The 22,662-nt window shown below is 44.8% G+C and overlaps 1 protein-coding gene across 2 annotated transcripts in view; it reads right to left on the reverse strand.

Moving 5' to 3' along the window:
* Window positions 1-12,968, reverse strand: part of AHCTF1 (AT-hook containing transcription factor 1) — a 98,564-nt gene extending 85,596 nt beyond the window's left edge. The window contains exon 1 of one of the 2 annotated variants that reach the window (XM_030935572.1): window positions 12,595-12,959. The gene's annotated coding sequence lies outside the window, so the exon portion shown is untranslated. Of the gene's footprint in view, window positions 1-12,594 lie in introns of both variants that reach the window. The other variant, XM_030935571.1, reaches the window with a different exon arrangement.
* Window positions 12,969-22,662: the final 9,694 nt, after the last annotated feature.

Raw genomic sequence — 22,662 nt, forward strand, 5'->3', positions numbered from 1 at the left:
ACACTTCACCACCACCATCCTCCCCATAGAAAAAAGAAAAAGTGATTGGTGTCTTTTAGAAAAATTACTTCTTCAGGCAGGGCACAGTGGCTCACGCCTGTAATCCCAGCATTTCGGGAGGCCAAGGCAGGCAGATCATGAGGTTAGGAGATCGAGATCATCCTGGCTAACACGGTGAAACCCCGTCTCTACTAAAAATACAAAAAAAATGGCCAGGCATGTGGTGGGCCCATGTAATCCCAGATGCTCGGGAGGCTGAGGCGGGAGAATGGCGTGAACCCGGGAGGCGGAGCTTGCAGTGAGCCAAGATCGCACCACTGCACTCCAGTCTGGGTGACAGAGCGAGACTCCGGCTCGGAAAAAAAAAAAAAAGAAAAATTACTTCTTCAATAAAGGGGTAGAAAGTCCATGAATAATGTGTAAATTCACAGAAACCCCAGAAATCAAGTTTGGTACATATCTTTTGCTGGAGAGAAAAAGGATATGCATAAAATTGTCTTTCATTTAGAAGATCAGATTCCCATTACAAACACCCAAAAATACTAGTGAAAATACAGAAAGATTTTAGCCATCTGAGTTGGTTAGCTCTCAAATCCAGTCCTGGGAACCCTGATCTTATTCTGGGCACTCTAAGATCCAGGGGCAAAACATAAAGCCTAGGGCAAAGAGAATTAGTAAGAGCCTCTCTCAAACCCATTGCACCCCACTAGGCCACATCAGCCCACAGGTGAGCAAGAGCAATGCGCACTGCACAGGATGGGAAGCAATAAAGCTGTCCACATTGACCACGGCTCTGAGTCTCTTACTCTGAAAGACAGCATTTTCTTCCATACAATGTGTGGCCAGAATTCAAGCTGTTACATGAAAATCCTCAAGAGGCCAGGAGCGGTGGCTCAAGCCTGTAATCCCAGCACTTTGGGAGGCCGAGACGGGTGGATCACGAGGTCAGGAGATCGAGACCATCCTGGCTAACACGGTGAAACCCCGTCTCTACTAAAAACTACAAAAAACTAGCCGGGCGAGGTAGCGGCGCCTGTAGTCCCAGCTACCCGGGAGGCTGAGGCAGGAGAATGGCGTGAACCCGGGAGGCGGAGCTTGCAGTGAGCTGAGAGCCGGCCACAGCACTCCAGCCCGGGTGACAGAGCGAGACTCCGTCTCAAAAAAAAAAAAAAAAAAAAAAAAATTAGCCAGGCGAGGTGGCGGGCGCCTGTAGTCCCAGCTACTCGGGAGGCTGAAGCAGGAGAATCACTTGAACCCAGGAGGTGGAGGTTGCAGTGAGCCTCACTGCACTCTAGCCTCGGCGACAGAGCAAGACTCCATCTCAAAAAAAAAAAAAAAAATCCTCGAGAAGATTTTATTATCAAGTATATTCAGGTTGGTTGCTCCAAGCAATCCACAGAAACAACCACACACCCTCTGGAATCTCTAAGAACTCTCAAAGTTAAAGCAAGAAAGAAAAAGCTCACAGGTATGGGCACAGTGGCTCATGCCTGTAATCCCAGCACTTTGGGAGGCCGAGGCAGGTGGATCATGAGGTCAAGAGATAGAGACCATCCTGGCCAACATGGTGAAAACCCGTCTCTACTAAAAATACGGAAATAAATTAGCTCGGCGTGGTGGCATACACTTGTAATTCCAGCTACTCAGGAGGCTGAGGCAGGAGAATCGCTTGAACCCAGGAGGCAGAGGTTACAGTGAGCTGAGATTGTGCCACTGCACTCCAGCCTGACGACAGTGAGACTCTGTCTCAAAAAAAAAAAAAAAAAAGAAAAAAGAAAAGCAGCTCACAGTCCAAATAATGAAACACACAAGGATATCAACAGCCAGCAGAATCAGATTACTGAGGACTTCAGATACTGAAATTACCAGAGATTAGAAAGTAAATGGCTAATATATTTGTGTAAATCAGCGATTTAGCTTCATAAGAAAGAACTATAAATGTTATAAAGGAAAAATCAAGTAGATTCGAAAATATAATAAAATTTCTAAAAATGAAAAATTAAAAACTAAAACTCAATGGAGCAATGAGAATGAATCACAGCTACATGCACAACATGAATGAATGTCAGAATACATTATTAATCTGGCCAGGCGTGGTGGCTCACACCTGTGATCCCAGCACTTTGGGAGGCTGAGGCGGGTGAATCACGAGGTCAGGAGATCGAGATCATCCTGGCTAACAAGGTGAAACTCTGTCTCTACTAAAAATACAAAAAATTAGCCGGGCATGGTGGCATGTGCCTGTTGTCCCAGCTACTTAGGAGGCTGAGGCAGGAGAATGGCGTGAACCCGGGAGGCGGAGCTTGCAGTGAGCTGAGATCTGGCCAGTGCACTCCAGCCTGGGTGACAGAGCGAGACTCCATCTCAAAAAAAAAAAAAAAAAAAAAAAAGTAAACTAGAAAGTCCCAAAAACTTATTTAGAATGCAGCACAAAGGAATGAGTAGTTTAAATTATAGATGATATAAAGAAGATCTAAGATATGTCTAATCAGAATCTCCCCCCAAACTATAATACTAATAGGAAGAAGCAATGTATTTCCCAGATTTATAGAGACACACCGATTCCCTGAGTCGGGAAGTCCAATGAATCCCAGGCACTACAAAAAAAGAGAAATGACTCAACAACAGTAGTGGAAACCAGAATTCTGGAATATCTTCAGAAGTCTAATCCAAAGCTTAACTGCCAACATAATTATATATTACTGAAAGGATCCTTAACAAATAGGAAATACATTTTTAGACAAAAAAAGTTTGCTTAAAAGAAATTTTACAGGATTCAGGAAGGCTTCAGGCAGAGCAGAGATCAGACAGAAGGTCTGAGAGGCAGCAAGAACGATGGCGTCAAAGTACTGGTGCATATATAGAAAAAAAATCTAAACACTGACTACACAGCAACAATACTAATGGTTGTGTGGGGTTTAAATAAACCACACAGAGTCTTCTTACTGCCTGAGAGAATAAAGATATATTGATAAATTTTTAGACTTTGTTACATACCCATGTTGAAAACAAATACAGGGTGGGGCACAGTGGCTCACCTCTGTAATCCCAGTACTTTGGGAGGCCTAGGCAGGTGGATCACCTGAGGTCAGGAATTCGAGACCAGCCCAACCAGTATGGTGAAACCCCATCTCTACTAAAAATACAAAAATCAGTTGGGCATGGTGGTATGCGCCTCTAGTCCCAGCTACTCAGGAGGCTGAGACAGGAGAATTGCTTGAACCCAGGAGGCAGAGGTTGCAGTGAGCAGAGATTGCAGCACTGCACTCCAGCGTGGGTGACAGAGTGAGACTCCGTCTCAAATAAAAGGGGAAGGACATGTGCAAGAATGTACACTGTATATCGAGTATTGTGTGTCGGTTTTTTGGGTTTTGTTTGTTTTGAGACAGGGTCTCACTCTGTCGCCCAGGCTGGAGTGCAGGGGCATTACCATAGCTCAATGCAGCCTTAATCTCCTGGGCTCTAGCAATCCTCTCGTCTCAGCCTCCCCAGTAGCTGGGACTATAGGCACGTGCCACCATGCCTGGCTTTTTTTTTTTTTTTTTTTTTTTTTTTTTTTTTTTTTTTTTTAGTAGAGATGAGGTCTCACTATGTTACCCATGATGGTCTCGAACTCCTGGGTTCAAGCAACCCTCCTGCTTCAGCCTCCCAAAGTGCTGGGATTACAGGTATGAGACACCAGCCTATCAATAGTATTCTTAACAGCCAAATACTAGTATTAAATACAACCAAAGGAGAATGAAGACGAACTTATTTAATCAAATAGTTTAAAAAAAAAAAAAAGGCTGGGCACAGTGGCTCATGCCTGTAATCCCAGCACTTTGGGAGGCCGAGGTGGGTGGACCACCTGAGGTCGGCAGATTGAGACCAGCCTGACTAACATGGTGAAACCCTATCTCTACTAAAAATACAAAAATTAGCTAGGTATGGTGACATGTGTCTGTAATCCCAGCTACTCGGGAGGCTGAGGCACAAGAACCTAGGAGTCAAGGGTTGCAGTGGGCCAAAATTGTGCCACTACACTCCAGCCTAGGTGACAGTGAGACTCTGTCCCCCCAAAAAATAAATAATTTAATAACTGAAACAATGTGATATAGGCTAGTAATGGACAAATAGGTCAATGAAACAGATAATCTAGACACAGAATCACAAAGTTCAGCAGATGATAAAAAGCTATTTGGACACTTCAATTCAGAGAAGACATGTGGACTATTCAATAAACATGTCTGGTATAACATGCTACTCATCTGCAGCAGACTTCACACACTGGTAGGGTGAAGTGGTAGAAGTGATACATTACTTTACATTCCTGCCCTAATATCTAGCAAGTGAAGTGTGTGTGCGTGTGTGTGTGTGTGTGTGTGTAGCACATAGAAGCAGGTACAGAAGAAAAAAGGTGAGTTCACAAAATCCAGAGAATTCTAACATCCTTTAGCATGTGTGGGGAGAAGTGAAATGAAGGGGGAACTAGATGACCCCAGGAAAACGCCATGTCTGGAAGTCCCTAATTACATACCATGCCACGGGACCTGAGCAGAGGGCCATGTTTCAGGGAACTGTGCAGCTTTTTTGGGAGAAAGGTGAAGGCCTAAAGGCGTAGAATATAAATCAGGCAAAAGATAGATCCGAGGTACAAGTCATCACCGTTTCTCAGCACTCCTCCTCCTATCTATTGAGTGCAGAAAGGACTACATTCAGTTCCAACACTCAGCCCAAGTCATTCTCATAGAAGAGAATCAATACTATCAAACTGAAACCTGTGGTAAAATAACAGGATAACAGCCACTTCTAACAGATGCGTTTAGCTTTTAAAAATTTGTAACGAAATATTTATGTTAAAAGAACTATTACAAATTTAACAATTCCTTTCCTTTCAGTTATCTTATAAAATTAACTTTTTCTAAAAATTAGCATTTCATACAACAGTCTCTATGAATTCTTCCATCTGTTTATCTTCAAACAGAGATGTCTGAAATATTCACAAAGCATTAGTGCCATTTATTTTTGCATCATGCAAATCTGTGATTTGCTCATTTCAGTATGGCTTGGATTTCTTATAAAATCAATAATTACTTAAAGAATCTTAAAACATATACATATATATAAAATAAAAATACGGGCGACAGAGCGAGACTCCGTCTCAAAAAAAAAAATAAAAAATAAAAATAAAAATACAACTTTAAAAATACAGAAGATATTTATGTAGCCTTAGGATGGGAACAAGGCAAAAATCAACCTAATGTTCTTTCTTGTCATTCTTATTCTCTCCACGAGTCCCCTACCCCCAAAAAATTTATGTGAAAAAAACATTTCAAAGATTCACTCAAAAAATTAAAATACATGGGCCGGGCGCAGTGGCTCAAGCCTGTAATCCCAGCACTTTGGGAGGCCGAGACGGGCGGATCACGAGGTCAGGAGATCGAGACCATCCTGGCTAACACGGTGAAACACCGTCTCTACTAAAAAAAAAAAAAATACAAAAACTAGCCGGGCGAGGTGGCGGGCGCCTGTAGTCCCAGCTACTCGGGAGGCTGAGGCAGGAGAATGGCGTAAACCCGGGAGGCGGAGCTTGCAGTGAGCTGAGATCCGGCCACTGCACTCCAGTCCGGGTGACAGAGCGAGACTCCGCCTCAAAAAAAAAAAATTAAAATACATGAGTTATCATTTTCTGTTCAGGCTATAAATGCTATCTCCTAGACAAAAACTTGATAGACTGCCTCAAAAACTTAATCACATATGTCACCATTAAGTCACAAAACCTAGGAAGTTATGTTTGAGATTTCCAAGTCATTAAAAGCAGAAGTCTGCTTTTTTATTATCCAAAACAGATCCAAAAGTCTAACCTAATATAAAGGGTGTGTGCATCAACAGGAAGCTATGACCATTAGCCTCCAACACAAAACCCTCATGAGGGTCCTATACTCAGGCCTTAATTGCTGTTATATTTATACAAATTGATCCTATTCATCTCCTCCTAAGTAGGTACCAAAAAAATTTTTAGAGAAACAGAAGGAAAAGGCCAGAATCACATTGTTACTATGTTGTTTTCCCCTCTGACAGCCTTTTACATAGCTTGATAAAACTAGTTTAATGATGAACTGAAGTTAACACATTTTTTTCTACTAAACTTAAAACCAACGTAATTCAACCAGAACCAAAACCTTCAGAATTCCATGCAGTAGCTTTTTCCAAAGTGTATTCAAAGGAGTGCTAATGAATAATAAGCAAAAAAGTTCCATGATCCCTATACTTCAATCAAAATCATCCCAATAGAATTTTGGAAAGATTTTCACAAAATCCAAAGTCCAAAGGATAACACACAATGAGCATTTTTCTGGAAAATGAAATACAGTAAATGTTCTATTTCTTAGGCTGGGTGAGTTTTGTTACCTTGTTTGAATGCAAAACAAAGATGATAGAGAAGTACTAGCTCAAAGAGAATAAAGCCACAGTATTTAAACTGTGGCCAGACATGATGGCTGATGCCTGTACACCCAGCACTCTGGGAAGCTTAGGCGGAAGGATGACTTAAGACCAGGAGTTGGAGGTTGCGGTAAGCTATGATCAGGCCACTGCACTCCAGCCTGGGCAAGATTCTGTTTCTAAAAATATAAAAAATAAACCTAATGTGGTTTGTATATTTGTGCCCTCCCAATCTCACATTAAAATGTTGGAGGTGGGGCCTGGTAGGACATGTCTGGGTCATGGGAGAGGACCCCTTATGAATGGGTTGGTGCCCTCTCCAGAGTAATGAATTCACACGAGATCCGGCTGTTTAAAGCCAGGCGTGGTGGCTCCCAGCACTTTGGGAGGCTGAGGCAGGCAGATTGACTGAGCCCAGGAGTTCGACATCAGCCTGGACCACATGGCAAAATCTCGTATCTACAAAAAATAATTAGCCAGGTGTGGTGGCGCATGCCTGCAGTCCCAGCTACTGGGATTACTTGAGCCTGGGAGGTCAAGGTTGCAGTGAGCCATAACTGCACCACTGAATTCCAGCCTAGGTGACAGAGTGAGACCCTGTATTTAAAAAAAAACAAACAAACAAGAAGAAGCCTGGTACCTCCTCACTCCCCACTCTCATCATGTGAGTATCCTGCTCTCCCTTTGCCTTCCGACATGATTGGAAGCTTCCTGAGACCCTCACCGGAAGCCAGGCAGCTGTTGGTGTCATGCCTGCACAGCCTGCAGAACCATGAGGCAAAACAAACCTCTTTTCTTCATAAATTATCCAGTTTCGCATATTCCTTTATAGCAACACAGGCTAACATATTTCTAATTCAAACTTTGAATCCAGGTTCTAGCACTTAATAATACATGTAATGTTGTGCTTTACTATATTCTGTCTTCCTCCCTTTCATATCCAAGCTTCTAGAAAAGAGGAGTACTTATTTCTTCAGACTTCATCATGGTGCCTTGCACAAAGGAGTTCAAAAAAAAGTTTAATACATCAAAGTTTTCCAAATTTAACAGCCTTTGAATCTATGGGGCAAAATTGGTTTTAAGATTTTTACAACTTAAGCACACTACAGAGAACATCAAAACACTGTATTATTAGAAATAGGGGCCAGGCGCGGTGGCTCATGCCTGTCATCCCAACACTTTGGGAGGCTGAGGTGGGTGGATCACCTGAGGTCAGGAGTTCGAGACCAGCCTCACTAACAGGGTGAAATCCCGTCTCTACTAAATACAAAAAATTGGCCAGGTGTGGTGGCGCATGCCTGTAATCCCAGCTACTAAGGGGGCTGTGGCAGGAGAATCACTTGAACCCGGGAGGCAGAGGTTGGAGTGAGCCGAGATTGCACCATTGCACTCCAGCCTGGGCAACAAGAGTGAAACCCCATGTCAAAACAAACAAGTCTCAAAACAAACAAAAACAATTGTATGGCTGGGCCACGGTGGCTCATGCCTATAATCCCAGCACTCTGGGAGGCCGAGGCGGGCGGATCACGAGGTCAGGAGATCGAGACCGTCCCGGATAACAAGATGAAATCCTGTCTCTACTAAAAATACAGAAACAAAATTAGCAGGGCGTGGTGGCGGGAACCTGTAGTCCCAGCTACTCGGGAGGCTGAGGCAGGAGAATGCCGTGAACCCGGGAGGCGGAGCTTGCAGTGATCCGAGATCTTGCCACTGCACTCCAACCTGGGCGACAGAGCGAGACTCCCGTATCAAAAAAAGAAAGAAATAGGCCAGGCACTACGGCTCACGCCTGTCATCCCAGCACTTTGGGAGGCCAAGGTGGGAGAATCGGTTGAGGTCAGGAGTTTGTTCGAGACCAGTCTGGCCAACATGGTGAAACCCCGCCTCTACTAAACATATGAAACTTAGCAGCCAGTCATGGTGGCATACGCTTGTAACCCCAGTTACTTGGGAGGCTAAGGCACGGGATTCACTTAAACCCGGGAGGTGGAGGTTGCTGTGAGCTGAGATGGTGCCATTGCACTACAGCCTTAGTGACAGAGCCAGACTGTCTTAAAAAAAAAAAAAAAAAAAAAAAAAAAAAAACTATAGTAGAAAGAATATCTCAAACAAAGGTATATGAAAACACAAACACACATGAAACATCTATGTTCAGTGCTGTACAAAATTAAATAGAGTCCCAGCCTTTTATGACATGCCAGCATTCGCAACCTATAGGAAGTAATTTACAAAGTTTCAACTCCTTTCCAAAGTCTAGATAGGCAGAGCAGGAACGTTCTACCGGCTTTGAATGAAAACACTGTTCGTGGCCGGGTGCGGTGGCTCAAGCCTGTAATCCCAGTACTTGGGGAGGCTGAGGCAGGCAGATCACAAGGTCAAGAGACCAAGACCATCCCGGCTAACATGGTGAAACCTGTCTCTACTAAACATACAAAAATTAGCTGGGCGCGGTAGCGCGGGCTATAATCCCAGCTACTTGGGAGGCTGAGGCAGGAGATTCGCTTGAACCCGGGAGGCAGAGGTTGCAAAAAGCCAAGATCGCACCACTGCACTCCAGCCTGGCACAGAGCAAGACTCCGCTTCAGAAAAATAAATAAATTAATTAATTAAATAAAATAATGTTCGGCAGGGCGCGGTGGCTCAGGCCTGTAATCCCAGCACTTTGGGAGGCCAGGCCAGCGGATCACGAGGTCAGATCGAGACCATTCTGGCTAACATGGTGAAACCCCGTCTCTGCTAAACATACAAAAATAATTTAGCCGGGCGGGTGCCTGTAGTCCCAGCTACTCGGGAGGCTGAGGCAGGAGAATGCCGTGAACCCAGGAGGCAGAGCTTGCAGTGAGCTGACATCACGCCACTGCACTCCAGCCTGGGTGACAGAGCGAGACTCTGACTCAAAAAAAAAAAAAAAAAAAAATCATTACTTCTGCTTGCCTGTCTTCTCCACTACACTATGAATTCCTAAAAGGCAAAAATCACCAAATCTTATTCCTGGGCACTCGACAAGGTCACAGTGCCTTTGGACTAACAGGTCCTAAATTTAATAAATTAGGATAACAGGATACTGTGTAGCAGGATATTAGGACACTAGCAGGGACAAGGAACAGCCATGTTAAACAACAAAATCAATTTTTTAAAACTCAAGATTGAGCCCAATTATTTTTAAGTATACACTAGTTCAGTATTAAGCAAAACAAAATTATTAAAATTACTAGGCCAGATATTAAAAACAGAATACTATAAATCAGTTTTCTGTGTGAAATACACAAATTCCTGCAGTAACTGAATTCCACCACAGAAAATGGAACTCTAATCTAGTTCAACAATTATATTGCAACATGTACCAAGCAAGCATTTCCATAAACCACTTTGTATGCAATTTTATTTTTTCTTTTTGACTAAAAGACGAATTGTCATTTAAATGTAAACTACCAGTGGACCCAGAAACTTCAAGCCTTTCAGAAATTTCTTTCCAATTTAATTCAAACGTTTTTAAATCACGAACTACTTTTAAAACACCGTGTTAAACGGCCGGGCGCGGTGGCTCAAGCCTGTAATCTCAGCACTTTGGGAGGCCGAGACGGGTGGATCACGAGGTCAGGAGATCGAGACCATCCTGGCTAACACGGTGAAACCCCGTCTCTACTAAAAATTACAAAAAACTAGCCGGGCGAGGTGGCGGCGCCTGTAGTCCCAGCTACTCGGGAGGCTGAGGCAGGAGAATGGCGTGAACCCGGGAGGCGGAGCTTGCAGTGAGCTGAGATCCGGCCACCGCACTCCAGCCTGGGTGACAGAGCGAGACTCCGTCTCAAAAAAACAAAACAAAACAAAACAAAACAAAAAAACACCGTGTTAGTAAAGGAATGCAAGGGCAAGAAGATAACCTACTTCCTGACTTTAAGGAGTTTACAATCTAGAAAAGGAGATATATAGTCAATTATCAGAATATCAGACACAACGAATAAATGCCACAACAGAGGTACATATGCTGTGAGATCCCAATAAAAGAGTGGGATAAAGGGAAATAAAAGAGTACAATGGGCTGGGTGCGGTGGCTCACGCCTGTGATCCCAGCACTTCGGTTGGCCAAGGTGGGCAGATCGCCTGAGCTCAGGAGTTCAAGATCACTCTGGGCAACACGGTGAAACCTCCTCTCTACTAAAATACAAAAAATTAGCCAGGTGTGGGGCTAGTTCCTGTAGTCCCAGCTACTCACGAGGCTGAGGCACGAGAATGGCTTGAGCCCTGGAGGCGAAGGTTGCAGTGAGCCAAATTCGCGCCATTGCACTCCAGCTTGGGCTACAGAGTGAGACTCCGTCTCAAAAAAAAAAAAAAAAAAAGAATACAGTGAAAACATGGGATTTCGAAGGAGGTCCTGAAATTTGAGAATTTAAAAAAGGAAAGATGGCACTCCAGGATGAAAAACATGAGCAGAGAAACATCAGAGCGAAACACGTCTTCCACAGAATGGGCCCAGGATTGCTGGTGATTCCGGAATAGCAAAAGCATAAAATTTGTGAATATATGAGGATAGACAGTAGCATATACTTATTGTAGAGGGGTTTGAGCTAACTTAGGGAAGTTAGACTTCATTCTGGGAAAAAAAAGAAGTCCCTGAAAATAATAAAGGTAGGCGTGAAAGACAATGTTCTGTCCTCTTAAGATGTATCTGTACCTATGAAAAAGGAGAGGCATAAAAAGAAAAAAAGTCTCAAAACTGACGTATAACGACTTTTTATTTTTATTCTTTATTTTTTTTAGCAACAGGGTCTCGCTGTGTCACACAGGCTGGAGTGCAGCGGCGCGATCCTAGCTCACTGCAACCCTCGAAATCTCGGTTTGAGGCTGAAGCTCAAACGTTCCCCCCACCTTAGCCTCCCGAGTAGCCGCGCGACTAAAGGCGTCACCCACGCCCAGTTGACATGTTTTAAATTTTTTTAAAAGGTAATTGTTGTTTGCAAACTCGTGACAGTTTGGTAGTACGTTACTGAAGGATGAGGATCCAAAAGTCACAGTACAGAGACGTTGTAGACTTCCCATAGCGCTTAGCACACTTAAAACATCCCTTCAAGTATTAACTGGGCTTGTCATCCCTGTTCAAATCCTCCGAAATCAGCAAACCACTCTAATTTCTTCTCTCCTAAGAGACTCTCAGTGAAAGCTCACACACACACACACACACAAAAACAGTTAAAAAACAGAAATGGGGTCTCGCCATGTTGCTCAGGCTGGTCTCAAACTCCTGGGCTCAAGCGATCCTCCCGCCTCGGCCTCCCAAGGTGCTGGGATTACAGACATGAGCCACTGCGCCCAGCCAAAGACAGTTATTAAAATCTACAGGCTCATTTACGGTATTCTGAGAATAAACTATCGTTTTAGGATTTCCCCAAAGGATCTACGTTTTGTTCTACGAAGAACCCAGTTCTTCCAAAAATTTCTACAACTGACGATTTGGAAACAAACGCTCATCTCATAAAACTCTGCACACAGATAGTGTGAACCTCGTAAGCTTTGAGAACAAAATTTACCCATCTCTCAAAACAAAACTCCCAAACCAAAACAGGCAACCAGTGGCAAAAGTAAGCGCCCTCAGCTTCCCAGGTGGGAACAAGGAAGGCAAATTAATAAGCACCCCAAGATGTGCTTTTATTTTAAATCTCCTTGATCTGACCCATCGGGTGCGCTGGAGCCCACGTCTGGGCCCCGAGTCCCACTTCTTCCCCGCCCGGACTACGGACTACTCACTGCGGCCAGGCCCAGGCGCATGTGGAAGACACGCCAACACGGCACAGGCTCAGCACGCCGGTCACTTCCCTCGGGGAAAGGCCCGCCAACGAGTCCATCGCGTGGGAGGACAGTGGGAAAGGGTCGCGGCCCCGGCCCTCCCGGGTCGGTAAAGGACCCGGCTGCCGGCGCAGGACGCGAACCCACCCCAGCGCCGCTCCGCCGCCATGTGCCGCCGCTCCTCCGGTTCGAGATTATGTAACGAAGCCCGGCGCCCGCGAGCCTCCCGTACCCGCCACCGCCAGCGCTCCCCGCCCCGCGCACGCCCGGCCTAGGCCCGGCGCTCGCGGAACAGAAGCCCCGCCGCCGCCGCCGCCGCCGCGGGCCCAGGCCGCGCGACCCGCCCTCCGCCGCGCGGGCCCAACCCCCTCCCTCCCTTCCCCCTACCTGAGCAGGGCGGGTGAGCGCGCCGCCGCGGGCCGAGTCCACCGGGTCGCCGGGCCAGGCGCGAGCTTCTCCCGTGCGGGTCCGTCACAGCATCTCCCGGGAGACGTGGCCGCCACGGGCCGGGCTCACACCCCTCCGCCCGGCTGAAGCCGCTCCTCCGCGCGCCGGCCTCCCCCCGCGACCTCCCCGGCCACCTGAGAGCCACACGCCCCCGAGCGTGCCTTCGCGGGCTGTGGGCCTGCAGACCGCTCAGCGGCTAAAACGCAGTCGCTGCTCCCGCCGCGGTTCTGGGTCCTTCCCCTTGCAACGCTGCCTGGTCGCCTCGAACAGCGCCGACGCCGCTCTGCGCATTACCTCGGCCGACAGACCGAGTTCCACACGCCCCGGAAGGGAGGGAGCGGAGGAAAAGGGCGGAGAGGGAGGGGAGAACCGGAGGAGATCGCGGCTGCAGGGACCAGAGTTCTCGCGATGGTTCCGCGCTCGAGCGCTGGCTCCGCGGGAATTTTCAAACTCTCGGTGAAAGAAGGAGGTGGGAGGGAAAGGGAGAAAAGAGAAGCAGGGCCTGGAAGGGCGGATCATTTACAAAATTTCGGGTCTCTCCAGCTCGGAGGAGCTGGTGGAGAGAAAGACTACGAGTCCCACAGTGCCTTGCGCGTGAAGCCGCCCTGGCGTCCCCTGCGGCGCGCCCCGTGCGCACTTGGGAGTGGTAGTCTTCGCGGGGGGCGCGCCGGGCTCTACCAGCAGCCTCAGGGCTGCGATTGCAGGCCGACTCTCTTGTCACGTTATCGTGTGGCCCTGCCAGCTGGGGGCCGAGTGATAATCCTTCTCCCATAATTGGCAGCTTGCATTCTGTATTTTCTGTTCTGTGCTCCCACTTTCTTTTTTTCTTTTTCTTTTTTTTGGAGACGTTGTCTTGCTCTGTTGCCCAGGCTGGAGTGCAATGGCAGGATCTTGGCTCACTACAACCTGTGCTCCCGCTTTTCATGCCAAAGGTGGGCTCCCAGACTTCTGGGGAAACGCTTTTTCCACCGTACTGTGTTTTTTCTAGCATCCTGCTGTACTTTCATGGCCAAAAATGCTCGCACAGCCTAACCTAATCTTTTTAGTCCAAATTTTACCCCAAATCACTGTTATCTTTTTGGTCACTGCAGGTTTTCATCGCGGAATTTCTTATTGTTAGTATCTTCCTTTGAAGCGAATCCCAGCGCCAAACATGTTTCAAACAGATAGGGAACATGTCCTTAATACTAAGTAGTAAATAAAAGGATTATAACATGAGGTAGAGTGGGGATTTTAAGAAGATGCTCTTTTATCTAGAAAGTTTCTACTTTTCTGTTACCTTTCCTATATGCTTTTTAAATTTATTTATTTTTATTTTATTTTTGAGACAGTGTCTCGCTCTGTCGCACAGGCTGGAGTGCAGTGGTGTGATCAAGGCTCACGGCAGCCTCGAACTCGTGGGCTCAAATGATCCTCCTATGTCAGCCTTCCAAGTAGCTGGGACTATGGGCATGGACCACCATGCCCCACTACGCCCTATTAATTTTTTTATTACTTTATTTTATTTTATTTATTTATTTTTGAGACAGAGTCTCGCTCTGTCACCAGGCTGGAGTGCAGTGGTGCAAACTCGGCTCACTGCAACCTCTGCCTCCCAGGTTCAAGCGATTCTCCTGTCTCAGCCTCCAGAGTAACTAGGACTACAGGTGTGCGCCACCAGACCCAGCTAATTTTTGTATTTTTAGTAGAGACGGAGTTTCTCCATGTTGGCCAGGATGGTCTTGATCTCTTGACCTCGAGATCCACCTGCCTCAGCCTCCCAAAGTGCTGGGATTACAGACATGAGCCAACATGCCCAGCCTATTTTTATTTTTGTAGAGACTGTGTCTTGCTATGTTACTCAGACTGGAGTGCATGGCTAGCTGGACTCGGCCTCCCAAAGTGCTAGGATTACAGACGTGAGCCACCGGCCCGGCCTGTGTAACTGTCTATCATCTAGACCAGCTCTACCTGTCCCGTTTTATTTCCCTATATAGTTCCTGAGCGCTTTGTTTGTTTTGTTGTTTTTAACTCTCCAAACCTGTTTTCTCTTTCAGTGTCTCCCAGCCTCTTCTCTCCCTGAGTAAATCTTAACATCCCTCAGGGGCCAGCTCAAGCCTCTCTTCTCTTCCCAATCTTTTCTTCAGCTTCAGCACACATGAATCAGTAAAAACTTGAGCGAAAATATGCTGCTGAATTATTTCACGTCTGTTTCCCTTTTTGCCTCTGACTCTCTCCATCCACCCACTATCTCCATCTCCCAGCTGCGCTGGGAGCACAGACTGTATCTTCTTAACATGCTTCCCCCATAACTGCTAGTTTTTTGTTTTAGTTGCTTTGCAAACTGAATTTCCAATTTAAAGCTCTCATTCAACCCTTTTTCCTCTTTCAGTCATTTAACTAAGCCAATACCAGATTATTTTAATTGGTTTCAAGAGATGTTAATAAGTGTTAAATGAAGAAAAATCTAGATTTGGTCATCAAATGAGTTTGGGGGAAAAGCTGATTAAATAAAAATAAAAATGTGTTTTCTGTAAGACTTCACTGGCTTTAATATGCTTGGCCTTCCCCAGAGTCGCTTGACCATGGCATCCGTTCGTGCTTGTGTAACATCTTCTGCCTTATTAGTGCTCCACAGAATAGACTTCGGTAAACACAGCTTCAAAGCTTTCTCTCACTGGAAGAAGCGTGGTGTGGTGAAAAGAATGAAATCATTTGGAGCCAGACAAACTTGGGTTTTAATGCATTTCACTACTTTCTAGCAACATGACTTTTATTAAATTACTTCACTCTCTGAGCCTATTTTCTCAGCTAAGAAGAAAAGATAATGTCACTTTGCAGAATTCTTGTAAAGATGAAAGGGAAGTATGTGCCTCCCTTAGAACCTCATTCCGTTTTCACCTATGTGGTCCTAAGTTACGTTGGTAAAAGGCCTAGAAATGGATAATAACTGGTACGAATCCTCATGCTTCCATCTGGAATGTTTGATTAAAGAGGTAATTTTTAAAAAATTTTTATTTATTGATCGATTTTTGAGACAGAATCTCACTGTGTCACCCAGGCTAGAGTACAGTGGCACGATCTCAGCTCACTGCAGCCTCCGTCTCCTGGGTTCAAACGATTCTCCTGCTTTAGCTTCCCACTGGGATTACAGGCCCGTGCCACCACTCCTGGCTGATTTTTGTATTTCTAGTAGAGATGGAGTTTCACCATGTTGCCCAGGCTGGTCTTGAACTCCTGACCTCAAGTGATCCACCCGCCTTGGGCTCCCAAAGTGCTGGGATTACAGCATGAGCCACCGCACCTGGCCAAGAGGCAATATTTTAATACCCTTCCAGCATCCTGGGAGTGACTAGCAGCCATCTGATTTCAGGGAATTCAGGACTTCATTGAAGCATTCTGAATTAGATCTCCAATTGTTTTGCAAAGTAACAGGAAAAGCCTTATTACTTTAACAACAACAAAAATGGAGCTTATCTGTCTCAAACAGAGAAAATTGTCTTTGTCCTAACAGGTACATTTTCATCATTTTTGTGGAGATGACTGGTTGTAGCAAGCAGTGCCCACCCTTGACTTCTCCAGCTGACCATAAACTGGTTGAATGAACAATCATATTTTTCCTGTTCCCCACTATATGTCCAGTGATGGCACAATGGCCAGAACATAAATACATACTAAAATAATTGTCTAGTGACTGAGTAAATAATAATTCATCATTCAAAGCAAAATATGCAAAAAAAAAAAAAAACCAAAGCAAAATATGCAAAAAAAAAAAAAAGCAAAATATGCAATATTACATTATCAGGAACCTTAGAGATATTCTAGGCCAAACACTTTATTTTATAGGTGGGGAAATGAATTGTCAAATGATTTGCTACAAATTTTTTGGGATGGATTTTTTGTTTTGTTTAAAAAATAGGCCGGGTGCAGTGGCTCACAGCTGTAATCCCAGCACTTTGGGAGGATGAGGCAGGCAGATCGCCTGAGCCCAGGAGTTCAAGACCACCTGGGCAACATGGCAAAAACCCATCTCTACAAAAAATACAAAAGTTAGCCAGGCATGGTGGCACATGCCTGTAGTCCCAGCCACTTGGGAGGCTGAGGTGGAAGGATCACTGGAGCCTGGAAAGTCGAGATTGCAGGAGCGGTGGTTGTGCCACTGCGCTCCAGCCTGGGTGACAGAGCAAGAGACCCTATCTCAAAACAAAGAAATAGCAACAACAATAAAACATTGTAGGGGCAGCAAAACTTTACCTTTACCCTCTTAGGCTCTCTGACTGTGTTTGAGAATTAAATTGATACAAGTGAGATTAACAGGAGAAAGGGCTGGGCAAGGTGGCTCACACCTGCAATCCCAATACCTTGGGTGGCTGAGGCAGGAGCATTGCTTGAGCCTGAGCCTGGGAGTTTGAGGTTGCAGTGAGCTATGATTGCACCACTGCACTCCAGCTGGACAAAAGAGTGAGACCCTGCCTCTAAAAACAAGAGAAAAGTATACAGATTTTTACATGTACATGGGAGCCCCGATAGGAAAAGCAAGATTCAAAGACATAACAAAAACTAAATGCTTCTATGGTAGGTTGAACTAAGAGTGACGGTTGTGGAAATGTGTCGGGAGGCCAAAGATACAAGTTAATTTAACAATTAACTTTTTTTCAGATTTTTCTCAGCCTTGACTCCACATCTCTGATGACTAGAACGTTTCTTCTCTCCTGGGACAAAGAAGGCAGTGTGCTCCTTTTGTATCAGCTGTTTCTCAAGTGCCTTTAGCTCAAAATAATCCTTATGCCAAAGTGGCATATTTTGGGGTGGCATCCTCTGCTACCCTTCAACATTTTTAAGTTTTAATTTTTAAAATTTTAAAATTTAAAAAATTTTTTTGAGACAGACTCTGGCCCTGTCGCCCAGGCTGGAGTGCAGTAGTGTGATCTCGGCTCACTGCAACCTCCTCCTCCTGGGTTCAAGTGATTCTCCTGACTCAGCCTCCCAAGTAGCTGAGATTATAGACATGCACCATCATGCCCAGTTAATTTTTTTTTTTTTTCCGTATTTTTAGTAGAGATGGGGTTTCACCATGTCGGTCAGGCTGGTCTCGAACTCCTGACCTCAGGTGATCCACCTGCCTCGACCTCCCAACGTGCTGGGATTACAGGCGTGAGCCACCACACCCGGCCTTTCATCACGGTCTTTATGCATTTGAAAAATTGTTTGAATGGTTGGTGCTTCCCCAAAAGCCACAGATTATATTTCTTTCTCCAAACACTGGTAATATTTGTCATAAACAGGCATCACAATTAATCTGTTCTTTAAAATATTTCCTCTTTCTACTTCTCCATTTTTTCATATTATTTTCTTCAAAAGTTACTTTAAAAAAAATCTGTGTGTTTTAGTTAAAACCATCCAGGTTCTGATTTCTCTGTTACTTAAACCCAAGGAACACCCTTAATGACAGCTCTTGAGATACAGTTACATGTCACTTCATGATGGGGAAACATTCTGAGAAATGACAATTTCATTGTTGTACAAACATCAGAGTGCACCTACACAAACCTGAATGGTATAGCCTACTACACACCTAGACTACATGCGATCGCCTGCTGCTCCTGGGTTACAAACCCGTGCAGGACGTTACGGTACCAAATACTGTAGGCACTTGTAACACAGTGGTGAGTACTTGTGTATCTAAACATAGAAAAGATACAGTAAACATGTGGTATGAAAGATAAAAAATGGTACCCCGGTCTAGGGCACTTACCAGGGATGGAGCTTGCAGGACAGGAAGTTGCTGTCAGTGAGGAGTGAGTGTGAAGCCCTAGGATGCTACTGTACTCTACTGTAGATTTTATCAACACTGTACGCTTAGGCTACACTACATTTATAAAGAAATCAAGTAATTAGACTACGGCGTCAATGATGGCTATGTCACCAGGCAATAGGAATTTTTCAGCTCCTTTATAATCTTCGAGGACCATAGTTACATTTGCAGTCAGTAGTTGACCAAAACCTAGTTGCATAGCGTATGACTGCCCTGCAATTGCTGACTATAAGCTGTGTACTCAGATGCCATTGCGGTTTTTATTTATTTTCAACCTTTACCTCAAGACTCACACTTGCCTTCTGGCATTGTTATGTTAGATTCCAGAGGGCACAAGAGAGTTATAAGCTTCTTTCAGTCAATGGTATTGCAGATATTGCTCATGAGCTGTAAATCTGTCACCTGCCTGAGGCTCCCTGCCTCTTAGGAAACCCGGGTAAGAAAAGTTGGTTCCAGCCGGGCGCGGTGGCTCACGCCTGTAATCCCAGCACTTTGGGAGGCCGAGGCGGGCAGATCACAAGATCAAGAAATCGAGACCATCTGGCCAACATGGTGAAACCCTGTCTCTACTAAAAATACAAAAATTAGCTGGGCGTGGCGGTGGGCACCTGTAATCCCAGCTACTCGGGAGGTTGAGGCAGGAGAATCACTTGAACCCAGGAGGCGGAGGTTGCAGTGAGCCGAGATCGCGCCACTGGACTCCAGCCTGGCGACAGAGCAAGACTCCGTCCCAAAAAAAAGACAAGTTGGTTCTGTAGTAGAAAGTGATGGAAATGAGGACAGTCAAGTCTGATGTTCCATTGAGGGAACAGGTCACCCATTTTAACAAATGCTTTGTGCCATGTTTATTAGATAGATTCTCAGTCTTACTTTGTTTGGTAAATTTATTTTATTTTAATTTTCTTTTTTTTTTTTTTTGAGACAGAGTCTTGCTCTGTTGCCCAGGCTGGAGTGCAACGGTGTTATCTTGGCTCACTGCAACCTCTTCCTCCTAGGTTCAAGCGATTCTCTTGCCTCAGCCTCCCGAGTAGCTGGGACTATAAACATGCGCCACCACGCCTGGCTAATTTTTGTGTTTTTAGTAGAGATGGAGTTTCACCATATTGGCTGGGCTGGTCTTGAACTGCTGACTTCAGGTGATCCACCCGCCTCAGCATCCCAAAGTGCTGGAATTACAGGCGTGAGCCACCGCACCCAGTCTGGTGAATTTATTTTAATCTTATTGAGCTTACACATCTTATTTTAATTATGGTGTTTGCATGGTGTTTTAAGTTTTCAGTGCATTTTAAATTGCTTGTCAAAACAATATCTCTTCTTGGTTTAAATTGTATTGTGACGGGGTAGGGCTTGTTTTGATTTTTGCCTTTTCTGATGTTTACTTCTTGGGTCTTCTACATGGTTCTTTAATAAACTTTGGGTAGATTTGTTGGATTTGATGAGGCATAAGTGTAGGTGATGTAGTATCAATTTTTCACTATGTGCTGTTTCTGAAAAAAATTATTTTTAATTTGTATGCATTTCCATTTTTTGTAGCGATGGGGTCTCATTATGTTGCCCAGGCTGGTTTTGAACTCCTAGCCTCAAGTGATCCTCCTGCTGTGGCCTCCCAAAGCAGTGGGATTACAGGCATGAGCGATGGTGCACAGACCAAAATTAAAACAAGACGTTAACTAGGATGTTGTATGTGGAGAGCCAGCAATGGAATGTATCAAATAAAATTCGGTATGCCCTAAACCACTCTTCTGAAAATGAGTTAAAGATCTTTAGGATTTAGAAATGAATTATTTCTTTTTCTTTTTCTTTTTTTGAGACGGAGTCACTCTGTCGCCCAGGCTGGAGTGCAGTGGCCACATCTCAGCTCACTGCAAGCTCCGCCTCCCGGGTTTACGCCATTCTCCTGCCTCAGCCTCCCGAGTAGCTGGGACTACAGGCGCCCGCCACCGCGCCCGGCTAGATTTTTGTATTTTTTTTTAGTAGAGACGGGGTTTCACCGTGTTAGCCAGGATGGTCTCGATCTCCTGACCTCGTGATCCGCCCGTCTGGGCCTCCCAAAGTGCTGAGATTACAGGCTTGAGCCACCGCGCCTGGCCTAGAAATGAATTATTTATTAGCAGACCACATGATTAGTACAGAAAACAATAAAGAACTGTAATGAAACTACAATTACATGGTTAAAACTCTAAATCATGATTCTTTTTTGTTTTTGAGACAGGGTCTTGCTCTGTCTCCCAGGCTGGAATGCAGTGATGCAATCCCGGCTCACTGCAACCTTCCCCTCCTAGGTTCAAGCGATTCTCCTGCCTCAGCCTCCCAGGTAGCTGGAATCACAGGCACTTGACACCACACCCAGTTAATTTTTGTATTTTTAGTAGAGATGAGGTTTTGCCATGTTGGCCACGCTGGTTTTGAACTCCTGACCTCAGGTGATCCACCCACCTCAGCCTCTCAAAGTGCTGGGATGACAGGCGTGAGCCACGGCGCCCGGCCTAAATCATGATTCTGTGGGAGTATTTTTCTAGTACAGTGCTACTTTGTTTCAGTTGCATATCATTATTTGTTCAGTGGTTCATCCATCAAATATTTATTGAATATTTGGGGTCGGCCTCATTCAAGCCACAGCTTAAGAAGACCAGTGTCTGTGTCCCTCAGCAAAGTAATCAGAACAACATAATTCAATGAAAACATTTTTTCTTCTTTTAAATTTTATTTATTTTTAAAAAACATTTTTTTGTTTGAAATATTTTTATAAAGGCAACTTTAAAATTACAGTTGTCTCATAAGTATCTTACTGATAACTACAATAAACACTTAGCATTCTGTTCAGTCATAGAAATGTTCTAACCCCACATTCTGGTTTTGGTTCAGCCATTAATTCACTAGAAGTGGTTGGGTCATTCCCCACCAGTTGAATAAAAGGCGGCACTTTTTCAAATGACAGCTCTATAATCATCTTTTAGACTTCCGTTACTCATATGATTCTGAATTTCCTTATTTTATTTTTTTTCATAGTCAGAGATAATGTTTAATTTTTTTTTCACATCCAATTGACTTCTTTAAAAAAAAAATCATAGAGACAGTGTCTCACCATGTTGCCCAGGTTGGTCTAGAACTCCCAGGCTCAAGTGATCCTCCCGCCTCGGCCTCCCAAAGTGCTGGGATTACAGGTGTGAGCCACCATGCCCAGCCCCTAAATTCTCTTATTTTAAAAAGGCCTAATTTTAAAGTTAGGTAACTACCCTTCATTACCTTAATTACAGATCATGAAAGTTTAATGCACTTGGCAAATTTTATTTTATTTTAATATTTTTATTTTTATTAATTTTGGAGACAGAGTCTCTCTCTGTGGCCCAGACTGGAGTGCAGTGGTGCAATCTTGGCTCACTGCAACCTATAAAAATAAGTATTTTTATTTTTTTAATTTCCCACAACACCGACATAAACACTTGGCAAATTTAATTGTATTTATTTATTATTTCTGGAAACAGAGTCTCACTCTGTCATCCAGGCTGCTCTTGAAGTCCTCAGCTCAAGCTAGCCTCCTGCCTCTGCCTCCCAAAGTACTGGGATTACAAGTGTGAGCCACTACGTCCAGTCTATTATGCAATCTTTTAATTCTATCTCAAATATAAATTGCCTCTTCGGTGGAGCAGCTTTTGGAAAATAGACCCTTGATAAATCTTTTTTTTTTCTTTTTTTTTTTGAGACGGAGTCTCGCTCTGTTGCCCAGGCTGGAGTGCAGTGGCGCGATCTCTGCCTCCCAGGTTCACGCCGTTCTCCTGCCTCTGCCTCCCGAGTAGCTGGGACTACAGGCACCCGCCACCTCGCCTGGCTAATTTTTTGTATTTTTGGTAGAGACAAGGTTTCACCGTGTTAGCCAGGATGGTCTCAATCTCCTGACCTCGTGATCCACCTGCCTCGGCCTCCCAAAGTGCTGGGATTACAGGAGTGAGCCATCACACCTGGCCGACACTTGATAAATCTTTAGTAAATAAGGCTGGGGAGATGGCATTCCAGCAGAATAGAGAGTAGTGAGTGGGAAATTTTAACCTCCAAAAAAGAAGGGTGGAGACAAATACACCAGAACCATAGTCTAAGAATTATTCTCTTTGAGTTACAGTCTTCAAAGATAAGAAAAGAAGATGAAGAGTTTTGGCTGGGCATGGTGGCTCACGCCTGTAATCCCAGCACTTTAGGAGGCCGAGGCAGGCAGACCA

This window comes from Rhinopithecus roxellana, chromosome 8 (assembly GCF_007565055.1).
Source record: "Rhinopithecus roxellana isolate Shanxi Qingling chromosome 8, ASM756505v1, whole genome shotgun sequence".
NCBI classification, from domain to species: domain Eukaryota; kingdom Metazoa; phylum Chordata; class Mammalia; order Primates; family Cercopithecidae; genus Rhinopithecus; species Rhinopithecus roxellana.